This window comes from Hemiscyllium ocellatum, chromosome 34, assembly GCF_020745735.1.
Source record: "Hemiscyllium ocellatum isolate sHemOce1 chromosome 34, sHemOce1.pat.X.cur, whole genome shotgun sequence".
NCBI classification, from domain to species: domain Eukaryota; kingdom Metazoa; phylum Chordata; class Chondrichthyes; order Orectolobiformes; family Hemiscylliidae; genus Hemiscyllium; species Hemiscyllium ocellatum.
In genome coordinates this window covers 3383195-3399427 of record NC_083434.1, presented here as the reverse complement: position 1 = coordinate 3399427, position 16233 = coordinate 3383195, and the positions used below count along the sequence as shown (strand labels likewise).

The 16233-nt window shown below is 41.2% G+C and overlaps 1 protein-coding gene across 1 annotated transcript in view; it reads left to right on the top strand.

Moving 5' to 3' along the window:
• tmem170b (transmembrane protein 170B) overlaps window positions 1–16233 on the top strand; it is a 58501-nt gene that overhangs the window by 11485 nt on the left and 30783 nt on the right. The gene's annotated exons all lie outside the window — the stretch shown is intronic.

Below are 16233 nucleotides of genomic sequence, written 5' to 3'. Positions count from 1 at the left end.
CTTTCATGGCAAGGCCCAGTCTCTGGATTCATTTAAGAAAGAGTTGGATAGAGCTCTCAAAAATAGTGGAATCAAGGGTTATGGAGATAAGGCAGGGAGCGGATACTGATTAGGAATGATCAGCCATGATCATATTGAATGGCGGTGCAGGCTCGAAGGGCTGAATGGCCTATTCCTGCACCTATTGTCTATTGTCATGGATTTTATCTCCACCCAAAGACCGTGCAGTTTAACCCTTTAATGTAATATTAATGTCCAGAGAGAGAGAGTCTCACTTAATCTTTTTAACATTACACAACAATGTATGGAGAAGTGGAACTTCTAACACTTATTTTTCATAAATTTCTGAATTTAATTTCTATTAATGCCAGCAAGAGTCATTGGTCATTCATTCTGACTCATAGCATATTGTCTACAACTAGTTGATGCACCCTTGTTGCTCTTCTGTTTTGTATGCTCCGTCTCATCATATGTATGGAGGAAGAAGTGGGAAAGGGGTGACACAAGACTGAAATAAAATGCTATGGGAATTCTTATTATTTCTGGTCTGTGCTTCAGTAATACTTCTATTTATCTAGAAAGAAGGACAAGTGCAGTGCCTTTCAGAATGACACAATATTCATAAAGTGTGCTGAGTCGTTTGAAATCTCTGGCAATTTTCAGTTATAACTAAAATTTAAATTATTGCTTTTACTTGTTGCTCATTTTATTGCTAACCTGCCAGTTTTTTTTTGTATAACAAAATTTTATTAAAAGTGCAGAAAATTTAGTTCCGAAAAGATAGATTTTGCTGAGAGATCAATAATTTCCAATTGATTCCAGTCTGAAATAGAGCATTTTTACTTCCATGATATGTCACTCAAATTATGAGGAAGGAGGCAACCTAAATACCAAAAACATTGCCTCATCATAGCATGGGAATTGTCATTGGTCTTTTAAGAGTGAACCTTAAGGGCATGTGTTCATAACGTTTTAACAAAATGAAACACCAATTTCCTTTTAAAAGGTAAACTGTTCATTAGATTTAACTTCTTAAAAACTCTCAATAGCAATTTAGTCTTGGCTGTAATTATTAAATCCTTTATTAAATTAAATGTCATGGCTACAATTGGCTAAATGTCGTCCAAGGTAGATTGTGAATTTAATGTTATTTGTGGGGTCATGTTGACTGCAAGACAACTCCACTGTTTGCTTACTTTAGGATTATTGTATTTCATAAACTCAATACACTGTGCATGCAAATGAATTATCTGTGAGAGATATAATAGGTGGCAATTTTCTCACTTTGGTTTCATCATAATTGCGCTTTGCTCTGATGTTTATTCTCATTTATCTTTTTCAAATTTAGGACATTCAACCTGACAAGCCTGTTGCTATTCCCTTACCATTCCTTCCTTTTCGATCCTTGCAGAATTGTACCACCGATCTGGTTTTGTACCTTTGCACCATGTCACTTTAAATCCTCACTTGTTTTTTTTAAAAAATCAACATGTCAGTCAGTTTTAAAAGCTCAATTGATTTGGAAAATACAGAATTCTGGAGAATGTCAGATTTCAAAAGTGCTTCATAAAAATGAGACTTTAGAAACAAACTTAAGATTATATCCCCTTGTTAATAATTCCACTATCAAAAGAAATCATTTCTCTACACCTACTTTATCAAATCACCCTCACATTTTAAAGATCATGTTCTGTTTTACTTGTTTACCCAATGAAGTACAAGCCCAGGTGTATGGAATTTGTCTTCAGGATGACTACCTATTTTTTCCCCTGTTTCTGTCTGAGTTGGATCCCTTTCAAACACGAATGTATCCTGAATAGTGCAAAACTGAACACCGTGCTCTATACTTCACACATAGGAAACACAACTTCCTCTCCTTTACACCAAGAGGAATGGAAGGAAAAAGTGTTTTTCTCTGTCCTTTAATTATGGGATATCCAAATATTCAAGTCAGTGAAGTTCTTGTGCTTTCTATGGACAACTAGTTCACAACTTTCATTTACATTTTGCCTTTTTAAGCTAGAAAAACTTAGTGTACTTCACAGGAACTTTGTCAAATGCAGTTAAAGCAGGTGATGAATGACTTGATTTAAAGGTATACTGGTTAAACAGTATCCTTAAAGGAGAAAAGGCAAGTGAAGATCTTTATTCAAGAATAACCTCTATATTTTATCATTTTCAAATTTTCAGTGAACATTGTGTGTATTTGATATTTTTCACTAGCTTTCCACTTACAAAAGTTAATCGTTGAGCACGTTTATCACTTTCTGTTCATGCTCGGTTCAACTCGAGTTTAGTGTTTTAACTCGCTGCTTTGTTATAATATTGAAAGAGTAGCTTGATCGTCTTCTGTTTTGCAATTGCTGTGCCTCTCTGGGCACGTCTGTGAATTAGTCAGCCATTGTTCTTAGTGGTTTGGACCTTCAGTAATTGATTCAATTACTTGAAGAATTCTATGAGGGGGGGGGGGAAAGAGTGTGGTCCCTTCTGGAATTCTTGACTCAAACAGAGGGGCAACTCTCCCAGTTTCTGCAAGCTGCTGTCCCAGTCGGGAAGATCATGACTGTGTTTGTTTTAATTTCCAAGTCTCCATTCTACACCCCCACTCTTCCACCATCTTCATCACTGTCACCACTAACAAAGAAACCTTTTTGATTCCCTTGCCTAATGAGAATCTATATACAGAGAATGCTGGAGAAACGTATCAGGACTTGCAGCATCTGTGGCGAGAGAAACAGAGTTAACACTTCGATTATGGTTCTGTTTCTCTCCATAGATTCATTGATTAATCCACTTCCTGCAGTGACATTGTGCAACTTTGGAACAATCCTCGAGAAAATTTCTCCTACTCTCTGTCTAGAAGAGCTGCCCCAAATTTTAAAATGCTAACCATAACTCTGTGTCTCTGTCTCTCCATTTTACTGCCTTTAGTTTTCGACGTCTTGTTGCCAATAAAGCAACACTGCTTTCATGTTTATTTGCAAGTTAGCACTTCCATTGTTCTAGATTTATTTTGTTCTCGGACTGAAATTCCTCATGAACCTTGTCTCAACATTCCCAATCATCACGTGTCTCCGTCAAGTCACCTCTTAATCTAATAACTCCAGATACACCAGACAAGTGCCCAAGGACTGGAGGACAGCCAGTATGGTGGTATTATTCAAGAAGGGACCAAGGGATAAACCGGGAAACTGTAGTTCAATCTCAGTGGTGGGAAAATGATTGTAAGCAATTGAGAGACAGAATTGAGTTGCACTTGGAGAGGCAGCAATTAATTCAAGAACAGTCAGCATGGTTTTAAAGGGAAGTCATATCCGATTGAATCTTTGAAGAAGTGACCTGGTGTGTAGATGAGAGCAGTGCTTTTGACATCGTCTACTTAGATTTCAGCAAGGCTTTTGATAAAGTTCTGCATGGGAAATTTAGTGAAAATGAGAGCCAACAAAGTCTGAGGAAATTTTGACAAATTGGAAAGAATTGGCTGAGTGCAAGACGCAGAAGGGGATGGTCGAGGAGTGTCTTTGTGACTGGATCCAATGAAGAAGGGCTTATGCCCGAAATGTCGATTCTCCTGCTCCTTGGATGCTGCCTGACCTGCGCTTTTCCAGCAACACATTTTTCACCAATGGGCTTCAATAGGGATTATTAATGTTTCTTAATGTTTGTGGCATACATAGAGTTGAACATTTGGAAGTTTGATTAGTGGATAGTAAATAATGCGGATAGTTGAGATTACAGTGGGATATAGATGGGCTGATCAGTGATAAATGATCAGCAGCAAATCAAGATGGTGCTGTCGGCAAGGTAGGCAGTATTCACGCTCCTGGGCCTGTCTGCTCCAGATGATTGCTTGCTTGCTTCCTTCTTTCCTTACCTCTTTTTTTTCTTTCCCTCCTTCATCTTCCTGTCAGCAGTGAAGAAGAGGGTGACATTAGGGAGGAGTGCCAGAGTGAGACTCTTGGTGAGATGGCAGCCTGGCCTGGCAGTGGAGTCAGGGTCTCCTGGTTGCAGGGCGAGTGTGGGTCCAAAAGGCATTGGTGGCCCATCAGTGAGGTGAGCCCAGCAATGAAGAGATGGCACCTAAATAGTGGTGTCTGTAGCAATGGTGGGTCTGACAGTGGGTGGCAGTGTTGATGTTGGTCAGTGACTCAGGAATGATGTTGGAAATAGCAGAATGAAGAGAATTTTTTTTAGCTTTATCTTCTTAATTCTTAAAATATTCACATGGTAACAGATTGTGGTGAAGCTGTTTACTTTTTGCTCATTGTAGGGTATGGGTGATAAATCATCATTACCATATGAAATTCTGAGATGCTGCACTTGGACAGAGCAAACAAGGCAAGGGAATGCATGATCAAGAGTTGGAGCCTGGGAAGCACTGAGGGTTGGAGAGACCTTGGCATGCATGAACTTCTGTCCCTTAAATTAGTGGGACAGGTTGATAAGTGGTTAGAAAGATATGAGATACTTGCCTTTATTAGCTGAGGCATAAAGTTTTTAAGACTAGGCATGTTCTGCTGGAACGAGTTGAAGTGTTAAAGGCCACAGCTATTATCTGCAATTCTGGAATCCACATCATAGGAGGGATATGATTGCACTGCATTGGGTAGGGAGAAGATTTACCAGGATGTTGCCTGGACTGGAGAGTTTATGAAAAGAGTTTGGATAGACTGGGTAGACAAACAGGAGACTGGAAGAACACCGCAAACCAAGCAGCTTCAGGAGGTGGAGAAATCAACGACTGAGTTCTGAAGAAGAGTTAATACCTGAAATGTTGACTTGTCTATCTCCTGATACTACTTGGTTTGCAGCATTCTTTCAGCCTCCTGTTTGTCTGTTTTGGATTCCAGCATCTGCAGGGTTTTTTTTGTCTCTAACTTTGGATCGACTGGGGTTGTTTTCCTTGGTGCAGTCAAGACTGAGAGGGGACATAACTGACCTGTTTAGAAAGGAACCTCTCACCTTAGTGGAAGGATCAATGCCAGGGGGCATACCTTTAAGGTAAAGGGCAGGAGATTTGGTGTTGGCGTGAAGGAAATTTTTTTTTCCCCTTGCGGTTTATGGGAATCCTTGCTCCAGTTCTTATTCTCTTTGCCCAAACCATTTGAACTGCAGTCACTGCTGTTGTTTGTCAGAATCCCCTTTTCACCTAGCGGCTGTCACGCTCGTAATTGTACCTCGTCACCTGTTCTGCCAAACTTCAGTGTGTTTTAATTAACTGATTAAAATAATTATGTAGTTTTTTTTTGCCCTCTGCATTTTGCTGAACTTCCCACCAGCTTCTGTACTATTTTAAATATTAGGATCTGCATAGCCCTTGACCACTTGCCAGATATTCTGAGTTGCTAGCTGCTTCCTCTGTATTAGAACATGAGCTAATTCCATTTAAAATGAACAGTGAGCACCACCTGATCCTTGATTCACTGACTCACCTAGCTTCAAAAGCTATTTTGTGCTAAACCCCCCCCCCCTTGCCATTTGTATGCTTTGAATCAAAGAATTAACTCGGTCCAGCTACAGAGTAAACTTTTTAGTTAATGTTATTTCATTAACTAACTTCAGTTGCTTTTAATTACCTCTTTAAGAGAGCTTGTATAACACTGCTTAAACTGGAAGAAGTTTAGACTTTAAACAGTAAATTTACAGTTCAATGCTAATTGTGAAATATAAACCAAATAAGATTTTTTTATAAGAGATGAAGTCCTTTTTTTATTATTCAGCAAATTCCCAGCATTGGCCACTTGGCAGAACACCTCCAATCACTCAGTCTTAAATCTCTGTTTTTCTCTGATGCTGATCTCTGTGGTAAACTGTAGTCAGTTGAGAACAATGAAACTCAATTCAGCTCAAGGGATAGCATCACCTTTTGGATGGTAACTGTTCATCATTCCATTTGTGCCATTCCATTCCATCCAGACGTTTCCTTGTCTTATCTTCCAACCTATCGCAAACCTTCCCTTTTTTTAAAATCTCCCTCCCCTCATTTCACTTGGCTAAAGCAATTCGTGTTTCAAATTCTTCCCACCTTTAGATTAAACAGCCTGAATTGTTAACTCCATTTCTCTCTCCCTGTGGACTTTGTTTGACCGTTTCTCTAGTATTTCCATTCTAATTTGGGTTCCAATAATCCCTCTAATGCACCTTTTTTATGCATCAGTGGCTACGGATCAAATGTTGATTGTTCTGCTCTTTATCTTTTTAACAATCCCATGTGGTGGTTCACTTTTGCTATCTGGATGACGTGATGCGTTTTATGACGCTGAAGTTTTGGCAATATTCTAATCCGGTTTTATTAATCTGTCTTTTGTTCAAGCAATGAAACCTTACCTTGCCCTGCCCAATCTTATTTAAACAGTGCCCAGTTGGTATTCTGGCATCAGTCCAGTTTGGGTGTGTCAATCAGTTATGTACATTATTTTTATCCTCAAGAATTGTAGCTACCTTGCTTTGGTTAGCCAGGGTTTTAACTTGGTTTTCTTACTTATGTGACTTTTTCATTAATTTGTAGCAGCAGAAATGTGCTCCAAGGATTTGTGTTTCAGTCTATATTACTTGGGATATATGTCTTACACAGCACAGTTAGTTGCGTATTAAAATCACAACCCCTTGAGTTTGTGCTTTCTGAGGTTCCTAAAATCTACTTAAGTGACCTTGCTTTATTCCTGCCTGTGACCTGATATTGACCATGACCTCTGGCCATCAACCTCCCCTTCATGTTCTCTGCAGCCTTTTCGTAATATCCTTCACCTTCGCATTTAAAAGTAAAGTAGCATCTTATAATTTATGCTCATGGTTGTAGAGACAGTGACTTCTGAGTCTCTGCTGCCTTCCTGTTTTCTTCCTTGTCACCACAGCAGAGTTTTCTCTGCATCACCTGAATTAACATTCAGAACTAAAGCAAGTGAATTAAATAAGCAATCTAAGCGAAGATTGTGCCTCCAGTCTGAGGTGATGCTGTGTTTACCTGTGTAAAAGTGGTAGTGAACCTGCTTGTCATAGAGAGCTCTGGTGGGGGCCGGGGGTGGGGGAGAGGCCTTGTCTGTATACACAAGGTTTAGACAGATTCTTCATCAGTAGAGTGAGGGTTCTGGGGAAATGGCAGGAAAGTGGACATGGTGTGTCAGGTTAGTCATGATCCTATGGGATAGTAGAGCAGGCTGGAAGGGCCAAACAGCCTACTCCTGTTCGTATTTCTTATGGAGTTGGTGATTGTTTTTGTAATTATAATAATTACAATATTTTTGAGTTAGTCCAGTTGAGACCTGAGAACTGCAATCCTTGAAATTACACAGACTGAGTAGTTACTGACCCTGAATAACCCTGACCTCCCCAGTTGCTTACTATTCCAATGAAGCATCTCTCTCTCTCTCTCTCTCTCTCTCTCTCCCTGTCTCTCTCTCTCTCTCTCTCCTTATTAGAACTTCCGTCCTGGGCCTGCTGCAATGTTCTAACAAAGCAGAATGCAGGCTTGAGGAGCAGCACCTTTCTTTTTATTTTCTGCTTGGGCATGTTGTGGTTTGAGGTCTCAATATTGAATTGCATAACTTCAGTAACTGACCACATTATGTACATCTTGCACTTTATATGCATCTCTCTCCCTCCCTCCCTCTGCAATCCTGGCCAAGGCATTTTCTTGTTTGTCTTGTCTTAAAAAGATCCATTTGTCTCACTGGCACATCTTTAATTTTATACCCATTCTGCATCCCTTTATCTTTCACTATCATTAATAAGCCCTTTGTTTGTTGCACAGTGCCTGTTCACTGTCTGCCCTTAGTTCTCTTCTGCTTCAGTCAAAAGTGTGACTTTTTAAAAAACATTCCAACAACGTTCTGAAGCACAGTCATAACCAACTCCAAGCGTTGACCCTATTTCTCTCTCTGCAGATGCTGTCAGACCTACTGAGTTTCTCTAGTATTGTTTGACTTCTAGCATTTGCAGTATTTGGCTTTTTATTCTTTCAAATTTAAGACTGAGTTTGGACAATAGTTTCATTGCTTTGGGATTGGAATACTGTATGCTCCTCTTCCCTGGTTCATAGGTAGGGAGAATTTCCTTATTGGATAAAGGCCTTGCAGTAAATTAATGGCAAAGTAAATAATTGAATATGCTCAACAGAAAATTCAGTGAGAAAATCCACCGGTGTTCAACTTACTTACTAGGGAGATTAAGGCTAGTAATAGATGAAGAATCCTGTAACGTTGCCAAGAACAGCAGCCTGAGAATTGGGAGAATTTTCAAAACCAGTGTTGAGCTACCAAGAAACCATTGGGGGAAAAGGTGGAGTGAATCATCTAGTCAGGGATATAAAGATTTATTGTAGGAGCTTTTACAAGAACATCAAGGAATATGTAAATATTTACCTCCTAAAAGAGACTGAGAATTGTTCCTATCACAGCAGCTAGGCAAATGGAAGCAACATTGAACAAGTACTTCTGTCTGCCTTTGCTGTAGAAAGCACAGTTGCATCCCAGAAATAAAGGGCAACCTAGGGGTGAAAGGAGTGAGGAAAGTAAGTTATCTAATCCCAGCAGAACAAATGTAGTGGAAAAACTCAAGGGACTACAATTTGGTAAATTCCTAGTCAAAGGTTCGAAAAGAGAACCGGTGTATCCTTTATCTATGTTGCTAACATTCCAAAAAATTCCTGGATTCTATCATGGTCCCTATAGAGAGGAAGATAAAAGATTTGGTGGGGGGGGTGGCACAGTGGCTACCACTGCTGCCTCACAGTGCCAGAGACCCGGGTTCAATTCCCGCCTTAGGCGATTGACTGTGTGGAGTTTGCACATTCTCCCCGTGTCTGCGTGGGTTTCCTCCGGGTGCTCCGGTTTCCTCCCACAGTCCAAAGATGTGCGGGTCAGGTGAATTGGCCATGCTAAATTGCCCGTAGTGTTAGGTAAGGGGTAAATGTAGGGGTATGAGTGGGTTGCGCTTCGACGGGTCGGTGTGGACTTGTTGGGCCGAAGGGCCTGTTTCCACACTGTAAGTAATCTAATCTAATCTAAAGAGATGTGGCTAACCTGAAAACTGTTGTCCAGAAAATGTGGTAATCTGTTAAGGAAGACTTACAATGACTTTTCAAGTTCATATTATAATCAAACAAAGCCTGCCTGCTTTTAGTTGATTTTTTTTTTTGAAGATCTAATTAGCAGGATAGTTAAATATTTATTCAGTAGATGTAGTGTATTTGGGTTTCCATGCAGTTACACACCAATGATAAATGATCAGAGTTGAGGTTAATATGGCTATGGATAGAAAATCGGTTAATGGATGAGAAACAGTGATTTTTAAAGGGTCTTTTCCAGTTGGCAGATTGTAACAAGGTCAGGCCTTTGACTGTTTATGAATATTTAATAACTTGGGTGAAAAGGCAATAAGGTTTCTAGATTTGTAGGCAATATGAAGCTAGGAGGACCTGAGCTATAGATTAATATGGAGAGGTGAGGTAAATGTGCAGAAGTGAGGTTAATCACTTCCTGCACAAAATAAAAGAGCAGAATATATTTAGAAGGTAGACCCTGGACATGTTGGTTTTTAGAAAGACTTGGATGTGCTCCATAAATGCAAGGTTGACAGGTGGGTGGCGCAAGCAAGAAAATGGCATGTTGACTTTTTTATTTCGGAGGATTTGGATCATAGGAATGAAATAGTCTTCTGATAATTGTACACTATTTTGAAGAGACCACGCATTGGAAACTTTCTGAAAGTTTTGTCTCCTATTTAAAGAAGGAAATATTTGCATTGGAAACAGTTCAAAGGTTCATTAGATTGATCCCCAGGATAAGTGGATTGTCCCAAAACAGAATGAATGTTTTTTGGGGTTTAGAGGAATGTGTGAAGTGATTTTGTTAGAGTCATCGAGATGTACAACACGGAAACAGACCCTTCAGTCCAACTCATCCATTCTGACCAGATATCCCAACCCAGTCTAGTCCCTCCTGTCAGCACCTGGCCCCTATCTCTCCAAACCCTTCCTAGTCATTTTAAGAGGCATTTGTATGGGTATATATGTTGTAATTGTACTGGCCTCCTCCACTCCCTCTGGCAGCTCATTCCATATATGTACCACCCTCTGCATGAAAAAGTTGTCCCTTGGGTCTCTTATGTCTTCCCCTCTCACCCTCTTATGCCCTCTTGTTTATTCTCCCCCATACCAGGGAAAAGACTTTATCTATATATCCTATCCATGCTCTTCATGATTTTATAAACCTCTAAGGTCAGCCCTCAGCCTTCAACCCTCCAGGGAAAACAGCCCTAACCTATTCAACCTCTCTATAGCTCAAATCCTCCAACCCTGGCAACATCCTTGTAAATCTTTTCTGAACCCTTTCAAGTTTCACAACATCTTTCCAATAGGAGGGAGACCAGAATTGCACGCAGTATATTCCAGCAGTGGCCTAACCAATGTCCTGTACAGCCGCAACATGACCTCCCAATTCCTGTACTCAATACTCTGTCCAATAAAGGAAAGCAAACCAAACACCTTTTTTCATTATCCTACCTACCTGTGACTCCACTTTTAAGGAGCTGTGAACCTGTACTGCAAGGTTTCTTTGTTCAGCAACACCTCCCAGGACCTTACCATTAAGTGTATAAGTCCTGCTAAGATTTGCTTTCCCAAAATGCAGCACCTCGCGTTTATCCAAATTAAACTCCATCTGCCACTTCTCAGCCCATTGGCCCATCTGATCAAGACCCCATTGTAATCTAAAGTAACTTTCTTCGCTGTCCACTACAACTCCAATTTTGGTGTCATCTGCAAACTTACTAACTATGACCTGCTATGCTCACATCCAAATCATTTATACAAATGATGAAAAGTAGTGAACCCAACACCGATCTGGTCACAGGCCTCCAGTCTGAAAAACAACCCTTCACCACCACCCTCTTGCCTTCTACCTTTTGAACCAATTCTGTATCCAGATGGCTAATTCTCCTTGTATTCCATGAGATCTGACCCTACTAAGCAGTCTCCCATGGGGAACCTTGTCGAACGCCTTATTGAGGTCCTTGCAGATCATGTCTACCACTCTGCCCTCCTCAATCCTCTTTTTATTACTTCAGAAAACTCAGTCAAGTTTGTGAGACATGACTTCCTACACGTAAAGCCATATTGACTATCCCTAATCAGACCTTGCTTTTCCAAATGCATGTACATCCTGTCCCTCAGGATTCTCTCCAACAACTTGCCCACCACTGATGTCAGGCTACTGGTCTATAGTTCCCTAGCTTGTCCTTACCATGTTTATGAAACAGTGGTACCATGTTAACCAACCTCCAGTCTTCTGACACCTCACCTGTGCCTACTAATGATACAAATATCTCAGTTAGAGGCCCAGCAATCACTTCTCTAGCTTCCCACAGAGTTCTAGGCTACACCTGATCAGGTCCTGGGGATTTATCCACCTTTACCCGTTTCGAGACATCCAGCACGTTTTCAAGATATCACCATCTATTTCCCGACATTCTATATCTTCCATGTCCTTTCTCACAGTAAATACTGGTGCACAGTACTCATATAGTATCTCGCCCATCTCCTGCGCCTCCACACAAAGGCTGCCTTGCTGACCTTTGAGGGGCCCTATTCTCTCCCGAGTTATCCTTTTGTCCTTAATGTATTTGTAAAAACCCTTTTGATTCTCTTTAATTCTATTTGCCAAAGCTATCTCATGTCCCCTTTTTGCCCTCCTGATTTCCCTCTTAAGTATACTCCTACTGCCTTTATACTCTTCTAAGGATTCATTCAATCTACCCTGTCTATATCTGACATATGCTTCCTTCTTTTCTTAACCAAACCCTCAATTTCTTTAGTCATCCAGCATTCCCTATACCTACCAGCCTTCCCTTTTCACCCTGACAGGATTATACTTTCTCTGAATTCTTGTTATCTCATTTCTGAAGGCTTCCCATTTTCCAACTGTCCCTTTACCTACGAACACCTGCCCCACCCATCCGCTTTCGAAAGTTCTTGCCTAATGCTGTCAAAATTGGCCTTTCACCAATTTAGAACTTCAACTTTTTTTAGATCTGGTCTATCCCTTTCCATCACTAAAACGAATATAATTATGGTCGCTGGCCCCAAAGTGCTCCCCCACTGACACCTCAGTCACCTGCCCTGTCTTATTTCCCAAGAGTAGGTCAAGTTTTGCACCTTCTCTAGTAGGTACATCCTCATACTGAATAAGAAAATTTTCTCCTACATGCTTAACAAATTCCTGTCCATTGTGGGCGGCACAGTGGCACAGTGGTTAGCACTGCTGCCTCACAGCGCCTGAGACCCTGGTTCGATTCCCGACTCAGGCGACTGACTGACTCTGTGGAGTTTGCACGTTCTCCCCGTGTCTGCGTGGGTTTCCTCCGGGTGCTCCGGTTTCCTCCCACAGTCCAAAGATGTGTGGGTCAGATGAATTGACCATGCTAAATTGCCCGTAGTGTTAGGTAAGGGGTAAATGTAGGGGTATGGGTGGGTTGCGCTTCGATGGGTCGGTGTGGACTTGTTGGGCCGAAGGGCCTGTTTCCACACTGTAAGTAATCTAATCTAATCTAATCTAATCCTTTAACACAATGGCAGTCCCAGTCAATGTTGGAAAGTTAAAATCCCCTATCATAACCACCCTATTATTCTTACAGATAACTGAGATCCCCTTACAAATGTTTCTCAATTTCCCTCTGACTATAATACAATCCCAATAAGGTGATCATCCCTTTTGTTATTTCTCAGTTACATCCAGGGAAGTTATTTGGATGGATATTGTCCCTCAGTACAGCTGTACATTAAGCTGCCAGTCCTGTCCACCCCAAGTCATGTTTCTGCAATTACTGATATCCCAGTCCCATGATCCTAACCATGCCCTGAGTTCATCTACCTTCCCTGTTAGGCCTCTTGCATTGAAATAAATGCAGTTTAATTTATCAGTTCTACCTTTTTGTTCTCTGCTTTGTCTCTGCCTGCCCTGATTGTTTGTTTGACTCGCCTTTTGTTCTCAACTGTCCCAGTCTCCAATTGATCTCTTTTTCCTTACTATCTCCCTGGTTCCCAACCCTCCCACCTTACTAGTTTAAATTCTCCTGAGCAGCTCTACCCTTCCAATTTTAGGTGCAATCTGTCCTTCTTGTACAGATCACTTCTACCCCAGAGGAGCTTCCAATGATCAAAAATGTGAATCCATCACCCATATATCAGCTCCTCAGCTATGCATTCATCTGCTCTATCCTCCTATTCCTGCTCTCACTGGCTCGTAGCACTGGGAATAATCCAGATATTACTACTCTCAAGGACCTCCTTTTTAAATTCCTGCCTCATTGTCTGTAATCTCCCTTCAGAATCTCAAACTTTTCCCTTTCTATGTTGTTGGTTCCAATGTATACAATGACCTCTTGCTGGTTCCTCTCTCCCGTGAGAACATCCTGCACTCTCTGGGAAACATCCTTGATCCTGGCACCAGTAAAGCAACACTCCACTCTGATTCTTTTTTGCTGTTGGTCACAGAAACGTCTGTCTGTACCTTGGACTAGAGTCTCCTATCACAATTGATCTCTTGGAACCCAACGTATCCCTCATTGGATTAAAGCCAGTCTCAATACCAGAAACTTGGCTGTTCGTGCTATGTTCTCCTTAGCATACTTGCTTGAAATGAGGATAGCCACAGAAGACTCCTGCATTAATTACCTACCTCTCTTACCTTTCCTGGAGTTAACCCATCTATAGGAGTGTAATTGCGACCTTTCTCCCCCTTTCTATAACTGCCATCCATCACATCCCCTTGCTCTTGTAAATTCCTCATTGCCTCTAACTGTCTCTCCAACTGATCCATTCGACCTGATAGCATTCGCAACCAACTGCATTTATTGCAGATATAATTATCAGTAACACATAAACTCTCCCTAAACTCCCACATCCGACAAGAAGAGCATATCACTCCACGAAAGGCCATTCTGAAACATTCCAGATTCTGACGGGGTTTGACTGTTTAGACACAGTGGTTGATTCTTTTGGCTGGGGCGTGTAGAACAGGAAGAACAGAGCCTTGGAATAAAGGAACAATTGTTTGCTTCTGAGATGGAGATATTCTTCACTCCAAAGGGTTCTGAATCTTTGGAATTCTCTACCAGACGACAGTGTTGTGGATGCTGGATGCTCCATCATTTGATTATTATTAAAATTGAGAGGCCGAGTTTTGGTTTCTCGGGCAATTGTGGGAAGTGGGCAGTGGACAGGAAAGTGGAGTTAAGGCTGTTAATCTGACACAGGAGCAGGTTAGATTGACCTCATGGTCTACTCCTTGTTTCGAATGCCTTGACCTTTCTTCCCTGCTCCTCTTCTTCTCTCCCCCACCCAAACATTCATAGTATTCTTTGTTGATTTCCCCCACCATCACCATTCTGGGATTCAGTACTGACCACGAATGCAACTTCACCAACCCTATAAATCACAGAATCAAATAGTTGAGACAAGGCCATTTGGTCCATTAAGTCTATACCCTGAAAAATGTACTATTACCTACACTAGTTCCACTTTTCCCACATTAGATCCATAGCCTTTAATGTCAGGATACTTCCACGTGCTTAGCCCAATACTTTTAAAAAGGTTGAGCTTTCTGCTGCAATCCCTCCAGGCAATGCATTCAAGAGACACAACAACCTCAAAGTGAAAACAAAAAAAATCCTCAAATGACCTTTAAACCTTCTGCTTTTCATGTTAAAATTATGCCTCCTTGTTATTGACCCTTGGACTAAGATGAATAGCTGCTTTCTAGTCACCTTAACCAGCCCTTCATAACCATATACACCTCAATCAGGTCTCCTCCACTTTCTCTGCTCAAAGGAAAACTATCTGTGTGCTTATCCAGTCTGGTCATCGGTGAAATGCTCCATCCCAAGCAAGTGCCTGGTGAATTGCCTTTGCCCTCCCTCCAGTGCAGTCCCATTTTTCTTATTGTGCTGGCCAAAACTGCACACACTCCTCCTGCTGCAGCATACCCAAAGTTGTGTATAGCTCCAATATGACTCCCCTGCTCTTTTCATCTGATGAAGGCAACCATCCAGTAAACCACTTTAATTACTCTGTTAATCTGTCTTGCCACCTTCAGGATAAGCACGGCAAGATACATCAGCACTTCCTAGAGACCTGTAATTCATAGAGTACTCTATTGTTTTCCTCAATCAGCCAAAGTGCATCACCTCCCATTTATCAAGTTTAACCTCCATCTGCCACTGTTTTGCCAATCAGATCAATCTGTTTGTCTTTCTGTAACCTAACACCTTCCTCTTCACTGTGGACTACCTGGCCAATCTTTGTAATCAGCAAACTTACATATCTCCACAAAGGAATTTTTTGTTTGTTATCACAAATGATAAAGGACCAGCCTGTGGACTGATGCCTGTGTTCTCCACTGCATCTCAGCCTCCAGACACCTCTTCTACCACCATCCTCTCTCTCTCCTGCCACTAAGCCAATTTTGCATCCATCTTGACCAATTTCCCTGGACCCCCAGAGCTTCTACTTTCTTTATTGCTTCTGTATATGGGACCTTGTCAAAGGTCTTGTTGAAATCTATATAAACTCTGTCAGCCCCATCTTTATCTCCTCACAAATTCCATTAGATTTGTTATGTATGACCTGCCTCTGACAAAGCCATACTGACCATATCTGTTCAAATCTTGCCTTTCTAAATGGAGAAACTTCAAATCACCATCGCTCGTTTCTCCAATCGTTTCTCGACCATTGATGTTAGTTGCATTGGTGTGCAATTCTCTAGTCAGTATCTACTTTAATGGCTAAAAAAGCTTGGAATTCTGCATGAGCTGCTCTGTTGCAGACTGTCCTACAAGGCACAAGTGCAAAATATGATGGAATGTTCTCCATTTACTTGGATGAGTGTAACTCCGAGAACACCACCTCCCAGATGCTTAATGCCATCAAGCAAGTCATTTGACTGGCACTCCATCCAACACCTTCAACATTTCATTCTGTTCAATGCAGACACACCTTGGCTGCACTTTGTATCTCCTGCATGTTGTACAGCAAAATTCAACCGTACATTCTACAGCACCTTCCAAAACCACAGTATCTACTTTGATCAGATCAAGAGCAACAGAGGCCTTTAAACACAGTGTATGAAAGTTTCCCACCGAGTTACACACTCACATGTGGATTTATGTGATTTTTTTTTCCCCATTATTGCTGGGTCAAACTGCTTGTATTTCTTCCCTAACCGTACTGTGTACATATCT